General features: G+C 50.8%; 1 protein-coding gene across 7 annotated transcripts in view; it reads left to right on the top strand.

Moving 5' to 3' along the window:
- The window catches only part of CTBP2 (C-terminal binding protein 2), a 239,158-nt gene that overhangs the window by 158,187 nt on the left and 65,558 nt on the right, over positions 1-15,413 (top strand). The window lies entirely within an intron of this gene.

Raw genomic sequence — 15,413 nt, 5'->3', positions numbered from 1 at the left:
GGCCTCGGAGACAGCAGGGGCAGATTCCCCCAGCAGGGCAAAGCAACCCTGACCTCTAAGTTGCAAAGGAATAGGTAGGGAGCATCTCCTACTGCCCTGCTGGTCTCAGGACTCCCACCTTCCAGGGCCTGGTCCTGTGCTCAGAAACCCCTCTGCGCAGGGTGCTGATGAGTCCTTTGTAGCTCCCTCACCCAAGGGACCACACTGGGAAACCCAGTACTTGTCTCGGCCACGGCACTCAGACCTTTGCACCCTGGCCACCTTGTTCCAGGACACCCAACGTTTGTGGTGTCGTATAGAGATGAAGCTGCCACCTCCAGGACACTTGTTCTTCCTGGCCTTCCTGCCGCCCTGAAACCTGTGGCCTGTTAGTGGAAACATTCTGAGTTTCATTGCGCAGTAAACCGTAGTTACCCAAACTGCAAATAAAATGTTCTCTACTTTCTAGATTTTTATAACTTAACTATTCTGAGAGAAAGGGGATGGGGTTATGTGTGCAAATTAACATTTTCTTTTGGTTATATAACTCCCTGTCTACATAGCTTGAATTCTTGAATGTAGATGAAGATGAAGTGTCACACTTCTGAATTTGGGGGTGGTCATTGTATGGCGTTTACCCTGTGCCTAGCAGAGGCTCAGTGAACATCTGTGGTCAGGATGGACGTGTCCTTCGCAGACCAGGAAGGTCATGGGGCAGAACAATGGTTCAGCTGTGAAGCTTCCCAGGATCCTCTGGAGTCTGTGTGCCTGGGCCACGTGGTGAAACTGACTGTCATCTTCCTCGCTTTGCTTTCTGGCTGCTTGTTGGATACCCCCGCTGAATTGAGGCCCATCTGACTGTCTGGAGGTACTAGGTATTCATCTGGCATTGCTTGGCACCAGAGGGCAGGCAGATCCCTGTGGCAAGTGGGCAAGTGAGAGGCCCACCAAGGAGGGCCTGAAATTGGGGGTGCCTCCTGGGGTATACATCGACCCGCCCTGGATCTGCAGCCTGGTGGCTGCTTGGGCAGACTCTGTACTTGGTTGCTTCAGAGGTGGGGTCACAGGATGACCCAGGTCAGGGAGTCCCACCACGGGCCCTGCCCATGGGACTTGATGCTTGGCTCAGTGTACAGGTTGGGGCCTTCCTTGAACTAAAGGCTACATACGCAGACTGGCAGCTAACACTTGCTGTGACTTAGTGCTTTGAGAGAAAGAGAATGAGGGTTATGCGTGCCATTAATATTTTCCTTTCATTTCTCATATATTTTGGTTTATATTATATCTTTTGCCTAGGTTTTGAGATAAGAAGTTTGATAAATGGCATATATAGAAGCAGTTTTTTCCCCTTTTAAATAGATATTTTTAAGAACAGTTTGATTTACAGAAACGTCTAGAAGGTTACACGGAGAGTTCCTGTGTAATCTCCTCACCTGGTTTCCTTATTATCATTTGACATTACATTAATATGAGACATTTGTTAAAAACTAATGAACCAGTTATCAATACATTAATATTAACTAAAGTCTACATTGTATTCTAATGACCTAATGTCCTTTTACCATCCCAGAATCCCATCCAGTTTCTCACCTTACACGTCACTGTCTTTCTCCTTAGGCCCCACGTGGCGGTGGCAGTTTCACGGTCTTTGCTTATTTTTGATGACCTCGACAGTTTTGATTATGATCGTGTATTTCATGGAGTGTTCCTCTACTGCAGTTTGTGTGATGTTTTTCTCATTCCTGGACTGGGTTATGGGTTTCACAGAAGACTTTTTTTGGTGTGTAATTTCTAAATAAAAAAATTCTTTAAAGAAAAAAGTGTAAGCCTTTGCCGGCCAACAGTGAATCGCCCCACAAAGCAGGTGGACTTGGGGGTGTCTGGTTGTCCATCAGTAAGAGTCGCCCTTCCCTGACACCTGGGCCTGGTGGTCAGGCGGGGGCTTTCAGGAACTCAGCAGCCTTGCCTGCATTCAGTTGACCAAAGACTTTTCCATGGAGCTGGGAAGACTGCCCAGGGGAGATAGGAAGAGGCACGTTGCACACGCTGGTCTCCCCTGGAGACTTCCGGATTCTTGAGTTCACCCTGAGGCATTTACTGAGTGACACATGGGCTAGTTCCTTTTTTGTTACATTTTAAAATTCTGGTGAGGTCATTCCGTTTATGGCTAAGAAACCCCCAGGTGTGAAGGGCTCAGGTGATGTACCCACAGTCACACAGCTCACTTGTCAGTGGCAGGACTGGAGATGACACTGAAGGTTGGTGCACCATACTCCCTGGCTTCTGTGCACGTGTCACCCTCCTCCACCAGGCAAACTTTGAGTCGTGCAAACAGAAAAGATGCTGCCCACACTTCTGGGCCACGCTTCCAGTCCCTGTGAGCCACCTGCAGCAGGCTCCTGTACGAAACATGACAGCACTTTCTAGGGTGCTTGGCCGTGCCTGCTTCCTCCGTTACATCTGCGCACCCTGCCTGCCTTCCGTTCCCTGCGCCACGCTCACCTAGCACAGTGCGTGCACCTGACTGCTTAGAAGGCACCGGACATTCTGACTTGATGTTTTTGCCGATTTCCCTGCTGGTCCTGATGTTGGTAGCTCCATGTGACAGAAAGCATTGAGTCTCTGGCTCTGCTGGGGTTAGGATTTGGGATGTGGCTTGGTAGAGGGATGGCTGCCTGTGCCTAGCCATCGCCATGTTAATGGAAGCTATGATATAGGGGCTCACAGCTCACATCCCTCAGCCAAGAGCCACTGGTCACTCAGACGTTGTCCTGGGTGTTAGGACATCAGCCTGAGCATTAGAAGGAGTTCACCATCAAGAAGATGACAGCTCTTTTATTTTTTTGGCTGGAGTGCCATGGCACAATCAGGGCTCACTGTAACCTCTGCCTTCTGGGCTCAAGCAATCCTCCCACCTCAGCCACCTGGGCAGCTGGGATTACAGGCGCATGCCACCAAGCCGGGCTAATTTTTGTATTTTTCTTAGGACAGGGTTTTGCCATGTTGCCAGGCTGGTCTCAAACTCCTAGGCTCAAGCTATCTGCCCACCTCAGCCTCCCAAAGTGTTGGGATTATAGGTGAGAGCCACCATGCCCAGCTGATGATGGCATTTTTCTGATAGACTGGAAAGCCAGCTGAATCGAATAGCTAGAAGAGGACAGTGACCCTCAGCTTCTTCATATGGAGCATGAATGGATGTAAATGTGGTGGGATTTCTTTTCCACTGGGGTTGGCCACAAGAGCTGACAGTGTGCTCCTACAGTGAGTCCCTCCTCTAACTTTACCTCCCACTTTCTCCCTCCTGCCCGCTTAGCTCTCAGCTGAGACCCACAGAAACAAATCCTGGGGAGCTGACTGCGCAGGATGTGGACCTGGTATTTCCCCGATACTGGCATTTGTTAGCCGGATCCTGCCTTTTCCCCTCCCACCTCCCCTTCCCCAAAGGCCCTGTGGGCTTTGCTCTTCCTTCCCTTTATTTTGCTGAAGTTGACAGTCAGGTACGAGCTGCATTAAAATGTTGACTCATCCTAGGGTTGTTTTCAATGTTTTAAAAAGTGCACATTCAGAAAAGCACGCAGATTCATGTGTGCAGTGCAGGAAATTATCACGAAGAGAATGAGGCTCTTGTTGGGGGCATTTGAGTTCAAGCAGAGTGCCCCAGTTGCAAGACTTCCACTTGGATCTGATGATGGCTGGACCTCCCTGAAAGACCAGATCCCAAAGAGCCCAGTCAAAGAACAGTCTGTCAAGCAACCCCCCAACCACAGTTTTTGTGTAGAGCGGTTTGGGGAACCCATGGAATGGGGACAGTACGATGTATTTTCTAGTGGCAAACATCTCATCATCGAGTGAGTTTCTTTGCTGGGTATTTCATGTTCTGTGTGAAACAGTTGTGGTTACCTGTGGGAGAATATTCTCTGCTCATTAAGCAGTAAAACCAGTGAGGTGGGGAAACTAGTGAAACTGAAATCCCAAATATGCAAAACTTGGCAAGAAAGTAGAGAAGAACCAGACCAGCTCTGAGCTAAGTCACCAAACCAGAAAGATTTCATTCTTTGTCTTTTCTTCCTGTGTCTTTTAACCGCAAGCCTTGGGCGGAATCCCCACATCTCACTACATAGTCAGGGAAGCAGGGTCAAGGCTGACCAGGGACATTGGTGTGGCGAGAATGGGTGAAATCCACTGGGTGCCTTTTTTGAAACGAAACTTCTCTGATTTTATTTCAAGTTGTCCTTAAGAACAGAATTCTAAAACGGATTCAAAGCATGCACCCTGACTATATATAGAACATAAGGCAAACGTGGACAATGGATTGTGGCACTTGTGTTTTTTCTTGTACCTGAAATTCTTAGAGTTGGGGCTCTCTTCCCTTGAGAAGTAGAGCTGCTATTCTTTGGAGACCGATGGGTGACCTCGGCATGTCCTCACCAAGAACACTGTTTCCCCAGGGACTGCACCCCTCCCGCCAAAGTTATTTTTCTCTGAAGGCCTGAGTTTGGAAGAAGTACTTGATGTTCCCATGATTGTGGAAACCGGAAAGTGACTTACCTGTGTGTGCCTGGCCTAATGCAGATCAGAAAAAGATCAATCCATTGTTGTCTAATGGGCAGGAGACGAATTATGAAAAAAACAGAAAGAACCCATAAGATGATAGGGATGTCCTGGCTCCCAGGCAAACTCTGGTGAAAACAGAGGAGACTATGGTGTTCCCTGAGGTGTTCGCCGTCGAATTGTCTTCCACACCATATATACAAGCGATTTATAAATTCATTGCCCTGGTCGAAAATACAAAAGCTACTGGTAGTGATTTACTTTTTTAATGCATTTTAAATAACCGGATTCCTATGTGGAGGTGGAGTTGGATAATTAAATTACGCTGGCCTCTAAAGTTGGGGTACAAGAGGATTGAGGGCTTCAGCAGAGAGCACCCCTGAGAAGGTGGCGCTGCAACCTGGGGGTGGGGGAGTCCACGCTTCTTGCCCAGACACCCTGTGGCTTCGAGAATCACTGTGACATAGCCACGGGAGAGCTGTGTCTGCTTAGTGCCTTTGTTTACTTTGGAAGTTTGTCCTATGTGAATGAATTCGCAAAACTTACATTCCCCGTAAAGCTGTCACTGAGAGAAAACACAGCAATAACTCAGGTGATGTAGTTAAACCACTATTGAGTTTGCGCCATCCGTGAGTTGATAAATCATATAGCTTCATTTGGTAGGAATCAGCAATTTTATGTGGCAATTAATTTTTACTACTGTAGGGGAGCCAGAGGACGAGCATTTTACTTCGGTTTTGTGTGTGTTGAGAGAAACTTAACGGTTTTGCCACAGCAAGAAAGGACCGTGCGTGAGGCCTTACGCACAAGTCGACGCGTCTGGGTGTTATCCTGGGGCGTCCTTGCCATCTTTTGTTGGTTCCTCACGTGGGCAGAGGAATGAACGCTCAGTCCCCATCAGGGTGCCACAGGCCTCATGACACGTGGGTAAAACACGTGTGTGGCTTGCAGAGAAATACATTCTCCGTATTTCTTAAGTGTGATGTTTTTCTCCTCCAGACCAATTCGCCCATGCTGTTTCCCAATCAGAGATGAAGATGTGCTCAGGGTAACACGTAATTAGCTTTCCAGATTGCTTCGTAGAAGGATAATGTGATAATTTTCCCATTGTTCGTTTTTTGGTTCCACCAATGATTAGCACAGCACACGGTTGGGGCTGAGGTCCAGCTCGAGGCTGGCCGTGGCTGTGCACAGCTGCCCAGGGCCCTGCCTCGCTGCTGGGGAGCTGTCCTTTCTTTGGCTAAGCTCCCTTCCTGTGGAGGTCCAGCCTGCTCACTGGAACGCCAGAAAGATCATCTGAGCACAGTTGTCTGTTCAGCCAGTCTCTCTTGGGGTCATTAGAAAAACATGGGTGCACAGCAGATGCCGTTCCTTGGGTGCCCTCAGTGGTTTATTTATTTTTTACTTTTTGAGATACAGTCTCGCTTTGTTGCCCAGGCTAGAGTGCAGTGGCGTGATCTCAGCTCACTGCAACCTCCACCTCCCAGGTTCAAGAGATTCTCCTGCCTCAGCCCTCCTGAGTAGCTGAGATTACAGGCGTGTGCCACCATACCCGGGTAGTTTTTTGTATTTTTAGTAGAGACGAGCTTTCATCATGTTGGTCAGGCTGGTCTTAACTGACCTCAGGTGATGCAGCTGCCTTGGCTTCCCAGAGTGCTGGGATTACAGGTGTGAGCCACCACACCCGGTCCCTCCGTGTTTTTTATTACTGATGGCAGTGACCCTAACCCTAACGCTAACCCCTCACGCTGTGTTCTGCGTGCTGCCAGTTGGTGTCTGCTGTCCCAGAAGCACCCTGCAGCCTTCAGAGTGGGTGGCACTGTCCCACGTTACAAATGTAGAGCTTTAAACAGGACAGACTTAAAAAAGCAGATGTCCTCATCACCCTCATTTCACGTGCATTCTCTTGCAGACACACCCTACCAGGCCATTATACAGTAAACCCCAGCTTCTATTACAGCAGCAAGTAGGTCAGTGTGTTTTCCTAAAATAAAAGGACTAACACTAGCGGAGTTTTGAGAGCACCCCTGTGCCCCCGACCCCACGTTCAGGGACCTCTCTTTCTAGTCGTCCAGAACTGAGGGGTGTAGACCTCAGCCACCCCCTGCATATCCCGTTCCCCTGTTGGCACTGCTTTGAGTCCACTGGGTTCTGCTTCCCCAGCCCCAGTGGGAGCAGTCGCTCATGGGAGCAGTCGCTCAGGGCCCTCTCAGTTTAGCAATTGAAGCAGGAAGTGAAGCACACGGGAGCTTAGGTCCATCACAAGCTCAGGGTGTGGACGACCCCTTGGCTACATGACTTCAGTCCCACCTCCACCCCAGCTATGTCTTTGGCCAGTTGTTTTCTACCCTGGACCTCCATTGAGTCATTTTAGATAAGGAAAGCATACCTGGTTCCTGAGACTGTTGGGAGGAATGAGTGAATTCATGCAAAGTGCTGGGAACAGTGCACAGAATGCCATGAACCGGGGAGCCTGCTTATTGCTACAGCTGCTCCTCTCAGTAAAGGTGTGACAGTTGTAGTGACCATGAGGAGGTGGCACCTCACCGTGGTGCATTTGAGAACCCAGGAATGCAGGCCAGCTCGCAGGTCAGGATACTGAACCCAGGAATGCAGGCTAGCTAGCGGGTCCAGGATGCTGCACGGGGTCTCCGTCTGGCCTGTGGTACCAGCTCTCAGTTGCCTCTGGCTTGGTGTGGGAGCCTCAGACTTTGCTGCTGTAGACCCCGTTATATTCTCCCATACCCAGATCACCTGGTGTCTGAGTCCCAGGCCACTCCTGGACCTGGGATCTGTGGGATTTTGGTGTCAAATTGTGGCTGTCCCTTGGAGCAGGAAGGAGGAGAGGTGAGGGAGGCCCTGTTCCTGGTGCTGCAGGGCCTGTACCCCTTCATGCCCACAGGCCTTCTCTGGCCTTCTCCTGGGGCATCTAGGGGTGCGGAGCAGGGCGGCTGCCAGTGGAGCCACCATCAAGGGAAGTGTGGGTGTAGCCCCGGATGCCCAGTGAGAACTTTCCCTGAACCAGAGTGTCTGGTGCCAACGGCACCACCAGAGGGGGCCGTTCCACTGGAAGTCCTATCGGGAAGTGTTTTTACAGCGCTTGGCTGTCCTTGCAGACGAAAATAAGATGTTTGCTTTAGCAATTTGCTTAGCCCTGAAACATTCCTAGACAATGCCAGGGCCTTAGTTGAAAATAGTATGCTCAGCTTGCTGGGATGGTCCCAGGAAGGATGTTTTGAGTGAAAATAAAATGGTACATACCAGGGCTGTTTGCCGCCACAGGAATCCCAGGAGAGTTCAGCATTGAGGGTTGCCGGGAGCCAGGATCTAGCAGGGGCTGGCTGTGGGCTGCCCTAGGGTGCACCCCTGGGGCCAACCGGAAGATTCCAGAACAGGAAGAACTGTCTGCAGGTGTCACGCTGCATGTGCTCTTCCCTCCCTTTGCACCTTAGCACACCAGCCCCCATGGGTCAAGAGGGGTCTCCAGCTGCAGGTCACAGTCCTGGTCTGGGCTTCGTGTCCTCTAGGTTGGGGCACGGGCCTCTCCGAGGAAGCCTGCCCATGTGGTTCTTATTCCTCGACTGTGAGAAACTTGTTTATCCATCTGAAATCTCTCCTCTTGGCTTCCCCTCTCCCTTGGTCATGGTTCTGCCCACGCAGAATACACCCAGTCTCTCTTCCGCATGACTGCCCTGCACATAATCACAGCAGAGATGGAAACTCAGGAATGTTCCCTGCTGGGATGAGCATTGCTACTCTCTTCCACAACACATTGGCAAGTTTTTCACTTGCTCAGAACCAGTGTTACAGGTAAGCCGCAACAGACACGCACATGTACACACAAGCGCACACACACACATACACGTGGGTGGGGGCATGGAATATCATGACCGGTAGTTAAGAAAAAATGCATCTGTGTTTAAGAGCCGTTTTTTTAAGAAAAAGTACTTGAACTCAAATAATGACAAGTGACTTATTTCATGACATTTGTCTCTGAGACAAGGTGGCAAATAGTGTGCTGTGATCATTTGTCGTGTGAAAGTGTGAAGCCAGAGTAGCCCGCGTAGCTCCAGAGCCTTTGTTTTCCTCTGCGGATTCCCTTGGCAGCGTTTCTGTGGAGGATAAAAATAGCACACGGTGCCTTAAAATAAATGGCTGTGGGGAATGCTTGTGTATATCAGCTGCGTGGCCACATATGTTCACATTCTCCATATTGTTCACTCTTCAAAAGAGTGACTGGGATAGACGGTTCGAATCTGCCCCGCCATATGATACTTCAGTGACATGGAAGAGCCTTTGGGCCCTGGGAGGGATGACTCCAGGGATGGGCAATGGACAGGCTCAGGTGTGTTGAACTCGTGGCTAACCCACGAAGTCCTGCGAGTGAGCCTATTCTGTCCTTTACCCCATTTCATCCTAAGTATCTCCCCACAAAAGATCAGCAGAGCCAGACCCAACACAAGCTCCCAGACGGGCCCCTTCCTGACTCCCAGTGAATCCAGACAAACGCTGACAAATTCCGCCTCCTGGAGCTGGTGGGGCAGGAAATTGGTGGGGGGAGGGGGTGGCACGTTGAGCTGCCCCCTGCTTCAGTATCAGTGGCTTTGGAGCATGGCTTCTGGGGTCCACGTCAAAAACAGTGTGAAAATCTTAGTGTGGACATTAGACTAATGGGTCCAGGTCAGGTGTGGATCAGGATGGGTTGACAGTGACAAGCCTTGGGTCCGGAGTAAATTCCATCTAATCATGTCACTTTTGGTTGGAGGGCAGTGACGCAATCTCTGCTCTCTGCAACCTCCACCTCCCAGGTTCAAGCGATTCTAGTGCTTCAGCCTTCCGAGTAGCTGGGATTACAGGCGTGCGCCACCACACCCAGCTAGTTTTTTGTATTTTTAGTAGAGAGGAGTTTCGCTATGTTGGCCAGGCTGGTCCTTGAACTCCTTACCCTCAAATGACCTGCCCGCTTTGGGCCCCCCAGGTGCTGGGATTCCAAGTGTAAAACACATGCCCGGCCTCAATTCACTTTCTGAAGTGAAATTGCATGTCTTACCCCTCAGGTACCTTCATGTAGCTGATTTGTCTCCTCTGTAAACCAACAAAACCCACCAGGATCCTGAAACAACTAGCATTGCTTGTGTCTTCTTTTTGCTTAAACATGCCTCTCTCCCCCACCGCCCACACTTTGGTTAGCACCAGCAAAGGAGACAAAAGTGACAATGCCATCCCCAGAAGCTTCACACAGTGAGCCTCCAGTATCCGTGCAGAAACCTCCCCTTGCCCATCCTAGTGGTAAAGAAATCTCCTGAAAGTCCTCGTCACCTGCCTGACCGTGGGAATTTGCTTTTGGTAGTGGTGGAATCTCCGTGTGAAGAATTTTGTAGACTTGATTCTCTGATCTCTCTGTGCCTTTTTTTTTGAGACAGAGTCTCACCCTATCGCCCAGGCTGGAGTGCAGTAGGGTAATCTGGGCTCACTGCAGCCACTGCCTCCTGGGTTCAAATGATTCTCCTGCCTCAGCCTCCTGAGTTGTTGAGATTACAGGTGTGCGCTACCACGCCTGACCAATTTTTGTATTTTTAGTAGAGACAGGGTTTCGTCATGTTGGCCGGGCTAGTCTCAAACTCCCGACCTCAGGTGATCTGCCCCACCTCAGCCATCCCAGAGTGAGTGCCAGGATTAAACAGGTGTGAGCTACACTGTGCCACCACACCATCACTAATTTTGTATTTTTAGTAGAGATGGGGTGTCCCCATGTTGGCCAGGCTGTCTCGAAACTCTGACCTCAGGTGATCTGCCTGCCCTCAGCCTCCCAAAGTGCTGGGATTACAGGTGTGAGCCACTGCACCCGGCCGTGGCTTCACATTTCAACAGGGGAATAGTGGTTGACACACACCCGTGCCTCGCTGTGTGAACACCGTCCCCCAAATCCTTGGCAGTTAGCACGGAAAAGGCAAAAATCAGCAGGGGAGAATGGATGGTTAGATCAGGTGAGAGCACCTTTACGGGATGGTGCCCAGGAGGCATCTTGTGAGGACGCAGCACTGTGTGTGCAAACCTATCACGTTGAGGAACTTTTAACGTCTTTCTGGAGTTTTTCTGGTGCCTGTATTCTTTATAGTGGGTGACTTTTGGGGGGGGCACAGCTGCATATTCCTGGCTGGCTGGGTGCAACTGGGTTCCCTCACTTTGCCTACTGCACAGTGGTCAAGTTCAGGTGACAGCCCAAAAGTTTCTCCCAGTCAGGGCTCCTATAAAACTCAAACGTTTCATAAAGAACAAGCAGAATACTAGCGCTGAGAGGCCTCCACGTTAGAAATGCTTTAGATGAGAAGGCTGAAAAGCACACCACCCCACCCCCCCCGTACCCCGCACCCCCCTCCCCCCCCGCACCCCGCCACCTCAGCTCATTTATGGCATGAAAGCGCCAGGCCTCATTCCTGCCGTGGCCCTGAGCCTGGCTTCCCGTGAGACCCTCTGGGGGGCCTGTGAACAGGAAGTGGGACGGCCAGGACCCAGACCTGTGACCTGCGACAGAGTATAACGAAGTCCAGGCCAGTCTGTTGCCCGAGGCACTGGGAATGCTTTACTGAAGGAGCGTTAAAAATGTAAGTTGGATCCCGGACAAAGCTCAAGAGGCTTCAGAGACTGGAGTTTTGTCAACAGATGAAACGGGCCCTATTTTAAGCCATGCTATGTACCAGGACTTCCTGTTTTCCAGAGAAACTTCTTGTTTTGGTTTTGTGATGATGGATTTATTGAACATTTGCTATTCAAGTGACCCTCGTTGTGTTCCAAGGAAAAAGTCAAGCTGGGAGATTCTGTGGCCTGGAAAAGGGATAACACAAGCAAAAACATCATCCCCAGAAGACTCACTGGGGGGAGTCTGGGCCTCAGTGGCCGATCAGTGAATGAACAGAGAGCTAATTGCCAGTCAGGGGCCAGACGGATTTCATAGCTCAGGGTCTGGCCTGTTGTTTAGAGGGAGGCGGGGGCTGGTCACAGGACAATTGAAAGGGGTTTTTGTTGTTCCTCTCAGGCTAAGTTTAAGCCATGTGTGTGTCTCTCTTTCGAGGAGTACTGGTCTGGCCAATCCCAGCCACGTAAATCCCACTCACTTCCTGCTGACCTTTTGACACCGACAGATGTTTTTTCTTACAAGTGTCATTAGGCCTCTCTACTGGCTGACCTCATCAGATTGTGTTGAAGTCGTTTTCATCAGTTTTGTCTCTTAACAATCCGTTTAACCCCTTCCTGGGTGCCTCTTTGGGAATAAGATTGCACTGCCTTCTGGCCTTGCTGTCTCCCTCCTGCCCCCAGGACCTGACGTGGGGAACGGAGCCCAACCCAGAGGGCAGAGAGGCATGCTTCCATGGCTGGAGGCTATCCTGTGGACCGCGGGGGCAGAGGGACCCTTGTGTCTTCCTCGGGAAGGTGTGATGGAGAATGCAGTGAGGGGCTCAGCAGGTCCCTCGGAGAGAACCTTCCAGAGCTCTGCCTGTGGATACGTGCTCTGATCACAGCTCATCAAGTATTGGGGCCACAGACATGGACTGGGAGGTGGGTCCCCAGGAGGTACTCCGCATGGCACCTGTGTGACCTGTCCACGTTGCTGCCCGTGATGGGGTTGGGAGCTATGGAGTTGGGGTTCTAAGGCCATTGGAAGTTTCTGTAGGCAACATACTTCGACTAAGAGCGCAGACTGGCACCTGACTCTGTGGCTGTTCTAGAGGCGGGAGGACAGCATTGGTAATTTAACCCTTCCATAAAGCTGATGCACAAAGAGCAGCTGTGGGGCTGGCCGGTGCCTAGAGGAGCGAGTTTTGAGCAGATGTCCCTGACCCCTGGGCCGCTGTGTTGTGATGTTATCTTACAGGATCTGGGCCTCCTGGGCTCCTTAGAGCCAATGGCACGCTCTTCTGAAGGCATCTGGAGTGGAGGGAGAGTGTGTGTACCATGCGTGCACCTGAGATGTTGGGGACTCACCTGAAGCCTCATCCAGAGCTGACAGACATATGTGCTGGGCGTGTCCTCCTCCATGGCGTGCACACCTGCACTGTGCGAACCAGCCCAGCAGAATGGAGTTGTTGGCTGCTGATGTGTTGTGTTAGTTACCACTCACAGCCGCTTAAAATAGTTCTCATCGCACATGGAGCATTCTGGAAGTGGTAGCTGCTTTTGTTTTTTATTATTATTATTATTATTATTATTATTATTATTATTATTATTATTTGAGACACAATCTCACTCTGTTGCCCAGGCTGGAGTGCAGTGGCATGATCTCGGCTCACTGTAACCTCTGCCTGTCAGGCTCAAGCAGTTCTCCTGCCTTAGCCTCCTGAGTAGCTGGGACTACAGGCACACGCCACCACAGCCTGCTAGTTTTTGTATTTTTGGTACACACAGGGTTTCACCATGTTGGCCAGGCTGATCTCGAACTCCTGGACTCATGATCTGCCCACCTCGGCCTCCCAAAGTGCTGGGATTGCAAGTGTGAGCCGCCGCACCTGGTCAGTTAGCTGTTTTTTAAAGTCGTGCATGCAGCTAAAAAGCGTTCCAGCCTCTTGGAGCCTCCTCCTTCCCACAGTCCCACTCCTCAGAGGGACTCCCCTGCTAACAGTTGGGTATGTGCCCACCTGCCTCTTTGATTTTTTTTCTTTTCATGACTTTACATGCTAGTCTGGCTTTTTGCTTCTGCAGATGTTCTCTGTCTGCTCTGGAGAGCTCTCCCTTGGAGTGTGGTTCAGGAATTGTGGGGTGTGGCTTCGTAAGACGTAGCCGTGTTTTGCATCTGGCTGGTGTGGCTCAATCTGGCTCCACAAGCCCCTGCAGTGCTGCTTCTGGAGGAGCAGGAGATGTACATCAGGGTCCTAAGGACATAGGACTAGGCCATGTTGAGGCTCAGGTTCTCTGTAAAGTTTGGATATGGTGACCTCTACAGTCTCAGAAGGCTCCAGAAATGCCGTGATCCTAGGAAACCATCCAGGACCACCCAAGCATCTGGGCACATGAGGGCATGGCACCTGCGTGGTTTTTGCAGCCTTCCCATTTCTGCCCCTTGTGTTGGGGATGAGGCCTGCTCCTGCCTCAGCTCATGGCGTTCCCCATCTCAGGAGCAGCGGTGTTTGTGCCCTGAACCTCTGTGCAGATTGACTTTAATATTTACCTACATGCTCTTTTTCTCTGAGAGCTCAGACTTAATCGTAGCTGCAGTTCAAGACCACTTCTAAGAATAAGAAAGCAAGGTCTGTTTACCAGTGAATTACCATTCAGAGGGGGTCTAGGAGGCTGCATTCTTAATGCAGGGCCCAAGCTCTGATAGATGTTTTTAATGTTCCCCAGATTTATGGGTGTGTGTGAGTCAGAGCGGAGACCCCAGGGTGCCTGAGTTAACTCCATGCATGTTGAGCGTAGCCCTGGAATTTATTTTAAGCATCTGGGGTAAGTGAACATCACAGCAGACTTTCCGTTCCTTCAGCCTGTGTGCATTGCTGGTGTGAGGAGAAGAACGTTTACCCCGTGAGTTTACAGAAGTGGATGTATCGCAGACCTCATGTCAGCCTGGGCAGCGGAGGATTTAGAGGGTTCCGCTTGTTTTTTGTTAGTGTTCTCTGTCCTGTAGGTGGTATAAACTTGCTGCCATGCATTCAAAATGTATTACTGTTTTTATCTTTTCTATTGAACTGTACTGTATCAGTGACCATAGCCAGTGTGATAGATTGTGTGAAGGGTTGTATTAGTTATCTATTGCTGTGTGACAACTTACCTCAAAATGTAAAGGCTTAAAACAACAAAACTTTATTGTCTCACACTGTCTGTGGGACGGGAACCTGCACAGCTTAGCTGGGTGCCGCCTTGCTGGGGCCCTCACGACATTGCAGTCAGGATGTCAGCAGGGTTGTGGGCTCTTCTGAAGGCCCGGCTCGGGGAGGGTTCAGCTTCTCATGGACTTTGGGACTGAGGACCTCAGTTTCCTGTTCCGTGAGTCTCTCCTTAGGGCAGCTGACATGGCAACTGGCCTCTGTGGGAGGGAGGGAAGTTGGCAGGGAAGATGGGAGGATGCCCACACCGGTAGCCCCAGTCTCTTAACCTAATCTCAGAAGCGACATCCCCTCACCTGTGTATACCGTCTGTTTAGAAGCAGGGCTTATACAAGGACATGAATTCCAAAAGGTTGGGGGTCTCTGGGGGCCGTGGGATTGATTCTTTTTCTGGCATCCACAGTGCAAATGGGATCTGCCCCAGTCAGGGAGAGGGTCATGGTCAGCTTGGAAAGCTCTCAGTGGGCCTCTGGGGAGGGGCAGTGATTCGGAAAAATCCTTCGTGGCCCTCTACTATTTCGTGGCCACTCCTTTGTCACTGGTGGGTGGCTGTGCAGAGCTAGCAGGCTTCAGAGTCCCCAGAAGTCCTGTAGGAGCCGGAGAGGGCACTGAGATAATGTGTGTGCAGCCTCAGCAAGGGTCCTGTGTGCAGTCTGATCCTCTGCCAGGTCCCTGGTGTCTTGTGGAGCTGGGCGTGAAGGGCAGTCTGTGGCCAGTGCCCTGCCCTTTGGAACTGTGTGGCCTCTCTCCTTTTCCAAGTGAAGTTCCCATTTCCCTTCCTTTTCCCACATCATCAGACCCATCTACACCTTCGGCTCTGGGCTGAGATCTCCCCTCCCACCTTCAGGAGCGTGTATGAGATGCTCACCCTGGCATCATCTGAGGTGCTGTCTCTGACGCCCATAGGGTCTAACCTCAGACCTTTCAAAAACCAAAACCTATTAGCCTCACCCCTTCTCTGCCTCTCCGGAGCTGACCCTATTGATTTCCCAAGGGCCTTGGCAGTAGAGCAGACTGAGCCCAGGAGCCATTCATCCCTGGGTGCCCTCCCCAGGAGAACTTCTG

This window comes from Rhinopithecus roxellana, chromosome 11 (genome assembly GCF_007565055.1).
Source record: "Rhinopithecus roxellana isolate Shanxi Qingling chromosome 11, ASM756505v1, whole genome shotgun sequence".
NCBI classification, from domain to species: Eukaryota; Metazoa; Chordata; class Mammalia; order Primates; family Cercopithecidae; genus Rhinopithecus; species Rhinopithecus roxellana.
This window is presented reverse-complemented; position numbering and strand designations above follow the sequence as displayed.